This window comes from Monodelphis domestica, chromosome 3 (assembly GCF_027887165.1).
Source record: "Monodelphis domestica isolate mMonDom1 chromosome 3, mMonDom1.pri, whole genome shotgun sequence".
Lineage (NCBI taxonomy): Eukaryota > Metazoa > Chordata > Mammalia > Didelphimorphia > Didelphidae > Monodelphis > Monodelphis domestica.
Genome location: NC_077229.1, coordinates 301,246,568 through 301,258,154, shown reverse-complemented (window position 1 = coordinate 301,258,154; position 11,587 = coordinate 301,246,568). Strand labels below are relative to the sequence as shown.

The following is an 11,587-nucleotide window of genomic DNA, read 5'->3' as shown; positions in this document are numbered from 1 at the left end:
CTTTTCCCAGCTCTATTAACTGAGTGTAAAACTAAGACGATCCACAGCAAAAATGCTTATATTCCCATTACCACATACCTTTTCTCTTTGGCCATAAGTTGCCTCAAGAAGACAGCAAGGGCACTCTCACCTCCTGTGTGGTTTCTATTTTTGTCCTACTCTGCCTGAATCAGAACACTATGGACTAGACCTTAGAACCAGCCTGAATAAACGTCTGTGCTACACCACATCAAAACACAAAGGCAGCATGGCAGATACTTCCTAACAGTGAGATCCCAGACAAATCATGCAACTTCTCAAAGACTATCCAGCAAAATGAATTTAATAGCCAGATAGCCAAAATCAGAGAGATGCTCAGAGGAAAGTTTGTTAAATTTAGAGTGTTATTTATATATATAGTTAGACATGAAGGTACTGAATCAGGTGCTGTGGAACACTTAGAATCTGGTCAGGCACTGGAAATGCCAAGGTCATCCACAACATCATGGCCACTGCCAGTCATCTTGACTTTTGTCCTGCCCCATTCGACTGTGATGACTCTGGAAGAGAAAATGAGGCTGGTGCAAATCAAGACATTACCCTTATGATGTCATCCATCCTCTTGATTTATTTATTAATTTATTTTAAAGATTTTTACATGATTACATGATTCATGTTTCTGCTTTCCTCTCATCCCTCTCCACCTCCAACAGCTGAAAAGCCATTCCACTGGGTTATACATATATTATCATTTGAACCCATTTCCATGTTATTCATTTTTGTAAAAGAACAATCCTTTAAAACTCAAACCCCAAATCATATACTCATATAATCAAGTGATAAACCAGATGTTTTCCTTCCACATTTTTACTCTCACAATTCTCTCTCTAGACGTGGATGGCATTCTTTCTCCTGGGTCCCTAAGAATTGCCCTGTCATCCATTCTCTTTGAAAACAAAGGATGAACAGCAAAATTACTAGTTATTATATGAGGTTATTATTTGAAGTTCTGAATTTTTAAAAAAATATTTTGATAACTAAATTTCAATTGAATTGATTTCTTTTGTAATGCTCTGTAGGGTATCAGAAAAGCCTCTGAAAGCTTAAAGTTAAGAATTCTCAGAATAGTTATTAGAAACATCTTACTCAGACCAGTGCTTTGGGTTGCAGACAATTGCTTCCTACAGGTGAGATGATTCTTAGGGTACAAACTATTTTCCTGTAATAAAATTACTGGTTCTGCAAAACACTTAACTTTGCACTGAGCAAACAGAAATTTGTCCCAGAGTGCTGATATTGGAGGCTACTAGGCATATTTTTTCCTTTTATTCATCCCTAAGTCTGCCAGTGGTCCTAACCACTGGCACCATTCAGTCACTGCCCAGGATGACTTCTAGCATACTTGAACCATGAAAGAGAGTAATCTAGTTTTTGTCTGACATGGTTTTGGGGTAGAGTAGAGAATGTGGCACCCAGGAGAGGGCTATTTAATATTAGTAGCTCACTGCCATAATGCTCTCCTCCAAAGTCATATTCACCCTCCATACCTTGGGATCAAGAACATCGAGTGTCTACACCCAAACTCGGTCTGTCCCCTGTACCACCAGCATCCTCAACTCAAATGAAAACATTTTTAGTTATGTTTCTGCAATATGCAAAATTATTATAGAGGTTAACCTACGGATTGGGTTTTGTAGCCCTAATCTCCATTCAGTCATCTGAGGACAATCTTCCAAATTTTTGCAAAGTGTCAGTCAATTAACACTTGTTTTATCATTATTCATTTTTGTTATTTTATTACTACAATATGTAATTATATGTTATTTTATTAGTTTATTTTTATTTATTAGTCATTAAGTGCCAACTATATTCTAGGCACTATGCTAAATTCTACAAATATAAGGAAAAGGCAAGGAAACATCTGCTCTTAAGAAACTCATTGTCTAATATGGAAGATGACATAAAAACAACTATGGAGGAACAAGATAAATTGAAGATAATCTCAGAGGGGAAAATACTAAGGATACCTGGGAAAGTTTTCTTGCAGAAGGCAGGGCTTGAGCTGAGATTTGAAATAAGCCAGGGGTGCCAAGACTAAGAGAATAAGAAAAACAATATTACAAGCATTGGGATGGTGAGTTAAAATTCTTGGAGTCTGGTAAGAAGAACAATATTCGGTGTTACTGGATTATATAGCACTTGGAAAGGAAGAAGGTATGAAAATATTGGAAAGATAGAAATGGCTCAGGTTATAGACAGGGAGAATGAGAATATATTAAGCACTTACTGTGTGCCAAGCAAGTATCAAGAGCTTTACAAATATTATATGTTTTGATCCTTACTACAGTCCTTAGAGGGAAGTACTATTATTGTTGCCATTTTACAGTTGGAGGAAACTGAGGAAAATAAGAGGTTAAGCAAAAAACTTGCCTCGGTTCACACAATCAGATTTGAATTTAGGTCTTCCAGACTCCAATAGTGTTCTATCCACTGTACCATCTGGCTACTTCTTTGAAGGGGATTGTAAATGAGGATATTGGGCAAGGAAGGACAAATGCATTTGCAAAAAAGAAACTCAGCTCAGAACTTTGTGAAATGCCAGTCAACTGAGATGGGGACACAGTTCCCATGGAACCTTGGGAAAAAGCAGTTAAGCAGCTTGAGCTGGTTGAAAGAGATTCCTTCTCTGGTTGATGGACCAGAAGGTGGAAGATAGACTATTCTAGCTATTTCCTTGTCCATAAGACTGTGAGCTGAAAAGACATTTGGGGTTTATCCCAGAAGAAACCTGTCAGCACTGCAATCAGTATCTCCCCTTGGGGAAAGATAATTTTGTTTCCTGAATTTGAATATATCTTGAACTCTTCAATCAACAGGATAACTTAGAAAATTTAGGGAGAACTATTTTCCTCTCACCCCTCCCCTCTCCTTACCTCCTCTACCCAAAAGAATAAAAGACCTTTTAGTTGAAGGATTTGATTGTGGGATTTGTTTACTAGGGGAAATCTTCAAGCTTACCATCTGTGAGAACAACATTTTTAAGACAGTTGAAAGGGAACAGGAAGTAGTGTGGGGGGAGGGGCTCAAGAGCCAGTCTTTTCCCTGACTTGCTTCCTGGTGTTACCTCTCTAACATTTCGCCATTACCATAATTCCCCTAGTATCAATATCTACTATAGGGATTTATATTTGATCCTGGAGATAAGAGAGAGCCACTGGAGTTTACTGAATGTGGAAGCTGATATGAAAGGAACATCAGTTTGACATCTGAGTGGAGGAATTGGAGTGGGGAAAGCTTTGTGGCAGGGAGGTCCACCAACAGGCTATTGCAATGATCCAGGAGTAAGATGATAGTGTGTTAGGTGGCAGTGTCCCAGAATAGAAGGGGATAAACAGAAGAAAGGTTTCTCTAACTAACTTCTACTCTATACAAAGCCAGCATTGTCTTTAAGCTCCTCCTGCTCCCTGAAGAAGAGTTTTTCTTTTAGGGTCTCTACTAAGAATCTTGTCCTTGCTTTCAGGATGAATTATATCCAGATAGCCTAATGGGGAGCCCCAGTTACTTTCTTCTAGGTACCCCTGTTTGCCAGCCTTTTCTCCTCAGACTGACCCTTCAGTTCTCCCATTCTATAACTATTTCTCTGACTCCTCTTGACTTCCTCCTGCTCCTTTCTCTTATTATTCACTATTTTCTCCTTCCTGAGAGGCCTTGACTTTTATCCATTGTTTCGTTTCCTCTTAGTCAGTTTTCTAACCAAAGGCTCAACCATTAGAAATTGACATCTACAACATATTCACTTAAGTATATTGTATAAGCAGTGACCTCTTATCTATACAATATCCAGGAAGAACATTTACAATGGGACTGGATAGTGAGGCAGTGATTATAGTTGGGGGGCGGGGGAGGGAGGGGAGAACCTTCTGGATTAGGAATTAGAAGACCTGCCTTTATGCCTCTGTCATTGACTATCTATGTGACCTGAGATAAATCACTGAAATTCTGGGGTTTCAGTTTTTCATCTTTAGAAAAGAGAAATGATTTTTTTTAAATAAAAAATCCTCTTAATTTCTATCTTAGAATCAATACTGTGTATTGGTTCCAATGCAGAAGAGCAGTGAGGGATAGGCAATGAGTGTTAAGTGACTTGCTCAAGTTCTTACAGCTAGAATGTATCTGAGAAAAGATGTGAACCCAGGTCCTCCTGTCTCTAGGCCTGGCTCTCAATCCACTGATCTACCCAGCTGCCCCAGAAATGATCTTTTAAGGAGTGTTCAATTCAACAAACTTTTTATAACTGGTCAAGAGTGTCTTTTTATCAATCCATTAACAAATCATTTATTAAATACCTCTGGGTGCTGGAAAATACAAAGTTTAAAAAAGAGGTCCCTGTTCTCATGAGGTTTACCATCTATAATGGTGATACCTACTGTAAATACCAGAAGCCCTTCTCAAATAAGGCCTCCCAATACCTAGCCAGATTCAGTGCATGCTATGGGTCATCATTCATTCAAAATTATAGCTCAGAGCCTGAACTCAAATTCTATTTTTACTAGATTTTGCCAGGGGCACATAATAACTCAAAGTAAAGAATATTTATTCAAACCACAAGGCAAACTAAATGACAAAAGAGATTTTCCACTTGTATACAGAATACTTCCTCCCATAATTTATTTACCCTTCTACAGTCAGGAACACATGGCAAATATACAGGACCTGAAAAATCATAGCTATGAAGTGGCATATATGTAGAGAACACGAGTCCAGAGAGTGTGTCTAAAGGACCCCACACAGAAGAGACCTGTAGAACAGGCAAAGACAAAGCGATGTCATTATGTTATCCTCTATTTTATTCTCTTGTTCTCTACTACCATCTGTAAGTCTTCAGCTGTAGCTTTTTCCCCAAAGGAGGAGATATCTGATAGTGACTGAGCTTCTTAACCCTAGAGACTGTCTTAATCCTTTTGCGATACACAGTGTAGCTAGTCTCAGTCCTTTTCTCCTGCTGCCACTCAAGAGTTTCCATGGTCTAAAATAGAGCTATATAGAAAGGAATTTGGAGTCAGATGATCTAGGTTCAGATCCAGGCTCTTTCTTAAACTGTAAGACCTTGGGTTAATCATTTAATCTGATCCTCAGTGTCTTCATCAATTAAATGAGAGAAGTTAGACTGATCATATTTTGGTATCTATTAGCTTAGTTCATTTTGAAATCATCCTAGGGACTCATTCCATTCAGAAAAACTATAAAAGGACCAAATGGGGGGAGGGGGCATCGATTTTGCTCCATAGATTGAAAGCTAGTCTAGAACTCAGAAGCCCTGGATTCAAATCTTGCCTTAGACATGTCCTAGCTATGAAACCCTGGACTAGTCATTCAACCCCCATTGCTTAGATCTTATCGCTCTCTTCTGCCTTGGAACCAATACATAGTATTGATTCTGAGATGGAAAATAAAGGTTAAAAAAAAGAACTATATAAAACTGGAATAAGAAGATTCCTTTCTATCTTTTATATTGTTCGTTGGTTTTTATATAAATCAATTTAAGAGCAAGACTGAAAAGTGCCAAGCAGAACTGTCAGAATCCCTGTCAACAAAGTGTTTGTGTTCCATATGTGACTACACACAAAAATTATATGGTAACTACATTAATTAGTTTCAAAATAGTGTTACAAAAGAATCCAAGAGTGAAGATCATCACCAATCAGAGAACAGGTTGGTTTCATGAAGGAAGTGGCATTTAATTTGGACTTGGGGAAAGCTTTGAAGACCAGAGGATATACAGGATCTAGAGAAACAATAGCTAAAAAAGACAAGGAAGATGTTATCATGTGAGAATCTGTGAGAAACCATACAGGATGATGAAAAAATACAGTAGCTGAAGATCACAGATATTGTTTAGTTCACTGAAGACGTGTTTTCCAGATTGATTTTTCAAAGACTTCGAATTATCCTCTAGTCTTCGCAGAAGTGATAGCACCTTTGAGCTAGAGGTCCTTGGCTTATAACCAACAGGTATTTCAGCCAATAAAAAAAGAAAGTTCCTTTCTGGAATTGGAATGGAGAACAGACCTATCTATGCTTTAACTCTAGTGGATTCATTTTCATTCTGAGGCCATCATGGATAGTTGTTTGACAAAGGAGGTAGCAATAATTACAATGAACTCAGTACAGGTGGGAGATTAGTCATGCCAACATTATGTCATGTCAACCTGTAATTTCATGGAGATGGGCCTGGGAATGGATAATAATAGTAGCAGTAGTAGCTAATATTTTCAAAGTGCTTCAAAGTTTGCAATTCCTACATGACTACTCATTAAGATTAGTCTTTTGATAACTAGAGGGAAACAATATAATTTTAGCATTTATTTCATATTGCTCCCTTATACCATTTCTTGCATTGTTTCTAGCCAAACTGGATTAATACCTTTTACTGAATTTAGACCTTCCAGTAGGCTGTCCTCCATGTCTATATAACAATGTGCAATGAAATAAATGACAAGGTAGTACCAGTATAGGGATAAGTCTGTCTCATATCTCTGAATGGAACATATCCATTTTTGTGAGTAGGAGGAGGACAATAGTGGCTAGTTATTCTCCCCTTCACTCTCATCTTCAAAAGAGATATTTTACTAGAATAATATTCATCTACTATAACCAGATATTTTAAATCTAGAGATATGATTTCTTGGGAGTTCAAAACAAAAGCCACATTTCCTCATTATATTAAATTATTTTTTTAAAACCTTTACACTTTGCAGCAAGATAAAGTCAAACTGTTTTAGATATAAAGGGTGATACCATAAACAAATTCATGGAAATTATTATTTGTCAGATTTATGGATAAGGGAAGAATTTATGACTAAACAAGACATGAGTAACATTATAAAAATTAAATGGACAATTTTGATTACACTAAATTAAAAAGATTTTATACAAAAAAAAAACCAATGTACCCAAGATTAGAAGAGAAAACAAATTTTGGGGACAATTTTTATAGCAAGTCTTTGACGAAAGCCTCATTTCTCAAATATTTAGAGAATTGAGTCAAATTTATAAACACAAAGCTTTCCCCAATTGAAAAATGGTCTAAGAATAAGAACAGGTAGTTCTCTGAGGACAAAATTAAAACTTTCTATAGTCATATGAAAAAATGCTCCAAATTACTAGTTATTAGAGAAATGCAAATTAAAACAACTCTGACATACTACCTTATTCCTACCAGATTGGTTATCATGACCAAAAAGGAAAATGGTAAATGTGAGAGGGGATGTGGGAAAATTGGGATACTAACACAAAGTTGGTGAAACTGTGAACAGATACATCCATTTTGGAGAACAATATGGAACCACACTCAAAGGACTATAAAACTATAACTCAGAAATACCACTCTGTGATCTGTATCCCAAAGAAATCAGAGATAGGGGAAAGGATCTACCTGTACTAAAATATTTTTAGCAAATCTTTTTTTTAGTTGCAAAGAATGGAAACTTAAGTGGCTATCCATTATTTGGGGAATGGATAAACATGTTGTGATATATAGTTTTAATGGAATACTATTGCTCCCTAAGAAATGCTGAACAGAATGAATTCTGAAAAACCTAGAAATACTTAGATGAAACTGCAAAGTGGAGTGAGCAGAACCAGGAGTATGTATACAGAAACAGAAACAGAAATATCATATGATGATCAATTATGAAGGACTAAACCATTATCAGCAAAGCAAGTTTCCAAGATAACCACAAGGGACTAATGCTATTCACAGCCAAATTAATGTATTGATATAATATTCTTGTGTATATATATATATATATACATATATATGTATATATGTTTATATATATTATATTTATATAAGTTGAATTTGGATTAATATCATTAGGTTTTTATTTATATAGAGTATAATCAGGATTGTGTTATTTGTAACTGTAATTATTTTTAATTATTTAGAATTTGAGACTTACTTTCTCTCTTTCTCCCTGTTTCTCCTATTAGTGTAGTTTTATATTAGAAAGAATTAATAGGATAGACAACTTTGACTAGGGAATATGAGTATAGGTATAAGATAGCTATGTTTGAAAGATCCATTGGGGAGACTAGTCTCTCCCAAAAGATCTCAGGGGGAGATTTTGTTAAAGGGATTTTCTTAATCTCTCCCTCTGTCTCTTTAAGAGGCTAGAGAGCAGGATTTCTAAGTAGATCAGAACTGACAGGAGTCAGTGAGCCAAAACTGAAGATTTTGTTACCAGAGAGATCAGGACTGAGGAGAGGAAGTAGCTTACCCTCTAAAAGGAAGTTAGGGGGAGTTAGTCGGACAGTAAGGAGAAAGGAAGCAGCGACTTCCTTTCTTTTCAGTTAGAGCTCTTTTGCCTCTGGGATTTCTAGAGAGCAGGAGATCTGTCTCTGAGGCAAGGATCTGCTGGCAGTTGGCTACTGGCAGTTGGGCTGCTATAGAAAACTGATTGAAGGAGTGAGTGAGTGGTAGCTGTCTATTATTTTAGGGAGTTAGGTAGTTAGTGAATAATTGTTAGATAGAGTAGGTTAGATTAGGCCTGGTGTACAAGGCAGAAGAACCTGTCCTGAAAAGACAGAGATATCTTTAGGAAATTTTAGGTAGTATTAGGAATTTTAGGTATATTTGCATGATATAAGATTAATAATCTCTCTTTCCTCTTTTCTATCTTTCTTTCTGTACTTCTTTCTCAAATAAAACAAAGTTTCTGTTAAACTGCTCTTCTCACTTTGTCAAACCCCTCAATTTAACCCTTACAGTAAGAACTATTAGAGTCTAATTGCAAATCAATATATTCTATATTCCACTTCATTTCCTTCATGAGATTATTAACATAAGTATGATATGTATCAAGAGCAATATGGAAATATTGCCTGAAAGTACTGGTATAAGCCATATCAGAGGGAAAGAAGGAGGGAGATAATCTGAATTTTAAAATGTCAGAAAACAATTGTTACAAATTGTTTCTACATGTAACTGAAACAATGAAGAAATTTAATATTATAAAAATAAAAATCATTGCATTCTGTTTAATAACTCTTAAGAAGGGTAAGGGTTAGCCAAATGGGTTAAGTGACTTGCCCAGTGACTTGAAACAGCTAAGAAGTGTCTTAGGTGTCATAACTGAATCCAGGTCTTCCCTACTACACACCTGGTGCTGTATCCACTGTGGCATCTAGCTGACACCTACTCTAAATTATTTCTTACTGTGCCTGCCTCTTCCAGATATGGTGGCCACAGAAGGGAAGATGTTCTTCCTCAAACTTGAGGACTAATTATTTTATCTTGGTCAGTTTAGTTTCTCCTCCTTCCAAATACTTGTTACATAAAGCAATCACAGTTGCAAGCAAGCATAATTATCAAAAATGGTGGGGCAGCTGAGTAGCTCAGTGGATTGAGAGCCAAGCCTAGAGATGGATGGTCCTAGGTTCAAATCTGACCTCAGACACTTCCCAGCTAAGTGACCCTGGGCAAGTCACTTGACCCCCATTGCCTAACCCTTACCATTCTTCTGCCTTGGAGTCAATACACAGTATTGACTCCAAGACAGAAGGTAAGGGTTTAAAAAAATGGTAAGGCATATCAGGCTAACTGGGGAGAAAATTATCTCAACCCCATGAGGCTCTTAGCAGTCTCTGAGGTTCAAGTGCTTAGGAATCAAGGAATCAGTTTAGGTGCCAGCTTTTCCCTGCAGGCTTGTAGATGGGGTTCACTATTCAAAGCCCATGTCCTGTTCTTACCATGGCTTCTCTCCTGCTTGAAGCAGCTAAGTGGTTCAGTAGAAATAGAGCAGAAAGTCAGGAAGACCTGAGTTCAAATTCATCTTCAGATAATAGCTGTGTAATCCTGGGTAAATTTCTCCATTACATCATCTATAAAATGAGCATAATAACAACACCTGCCTCATCTAGCTGTTCTAAGTCTCAAATGAGATAAAATTTGCAAATATCTCATTTAGTTGCTTATAAATTCACTATAGCAGCTTAGCACAATGCTTGGCACATTGTAGGTGGTATATAAATGCTTATTCCCTTCCTGTCTCCTAAAAGTCTCCTAGTCAGTTAGACACATCTTCCTACTTAAACTGAGTATCACAAAGCTGCCCTTTTGGAGATTGCTAATCCTACCTGAAATTAGAGGGCTATACCTGGAACATGCTCTTCTTATTACTATTTTTTTGGCTGTAGGAAAATTATTTTATTTATTTTTATAAAGTTATTTTATTTTACCAATTGCATGTAATAACAATTTTCCAGAAGTTATATGATCCAAATTATCTTCTTCCCTGACTTCCCTCCTCTCTTCTTGAGCTGGCAAGTAATTCTATTTGGGTTATACATGTATTATCATGCAAAACATTTCCATATTAATCATTTTGGTAGGAGAATAATCATATAAAATTCAAATCCCAAAACAAAAACCCAAATAAACTAAAGTAAAAATTTGCATACTTTGATCTGCACTCTGATTCCATCAGTTCTTTCTCTGGAGGTGGATAGCAGTCTTTGTAATAAATCCAACAACCCTACACCAAGATAAATTCAAAATGAGTGAATGACTAAAACATAAAGAAGGAAACCATAAGTAAATTGGGTAAACACAGAATAGTATACATGTCAGACCTTTGGGAGGGGAAAGACTTTAAAACCAAGCAAGACATAGAAAGAATCACAAAATGTAAAATAAATAATTCCAACTATATCAAATTAAAAAGCTTTTGTACAAACAAAGCCAATGTAACTAAAATCAGAAGGGAAACAACAAATTGGGAAAAAATCTTCATAAAAACCTCTGACAAAGGTTTAATTACTCAAATTTATAAAGGGCTAAATCGATTGTACAAAAAACCAAGCCATTCTCCAATTGATAAATGGGCAAAAGACATGGATAGGCAGTTTTCAGGTAAAGAAATCAAAACTATTAATAAGCACATGAAAAAGTGCTCTACATCTCTTATAATCAGAGAGATGCAAATCAAAACAACCCTAGCAGATTGGCTAACATGATAGCAAAGGAAAGTAATGAATGCTGGAGGGGATGTGGCAAAGTAGGGACATTAATTCATTGCTGGTGGAGTTGTGAACTGATCCAACCATTCTGGAGGGCAATTTGGAACTATGCCCAAAGGGCGACAAAAGAATATCTACCCTTTGATCCAGCCATAGCACTGCTGGGTCTGTACCCCAAAGAGATAATGGACAAAAAGACTTGTACAAAAATATTCATAGCTGCACTCTTTGTGGTGGCCAAAAACTGGAAAACGAGGGGATGCCCATCAATTGGGGAATGGCTGAACAAACTGTGGTATATGTTGGTGATGGAATACTATTGTGCTAAAAGGAATAATAAAGTGGAGAAGTTCCATGGAGACTGGAACAACCTCCAGGAAGTGATGCAGAGTGAGAGGAGCAGAACCAGGAGAACATTGTACACAGAGACTAATACACTGTGGTATAATCGAACGTAATGGACTTCTCCATTAGTGGCGGTGTAAGGTCCCTGAACAATCTGCAGGGATCTAGGAGAAAAAACACTATTCATAAGCAGAGGACAAACTGTGGGAGTAGAAACACCGAGGAAAAGCAACTGCCTGACTAC

General features: G+C 36.8%; 1 long non-coding RNA gene across 1 annotated transcript; it reads right to left on the bottom strand.

Moving 5' to 3' along the window:
* Window positions 1-365: 365 nt before the first annotated feature.
* On the bottom strand, window positions 366-3,039 carry LOC103102996 (uncharacterized). The gene is made up of 2 exons (XR_008917209.1): window positions 2,998-3,039; window positions 366-539 (listed from the first exon to the last, which is right to left on the bottom strand). It is a non-coding gene; the product is annotated as an uncharacterized LOC103102996 (long non-coding RNA).
* Between the last annotated feature and the right edge of the window lie 8,548 nt (window positions 3,040-11,587).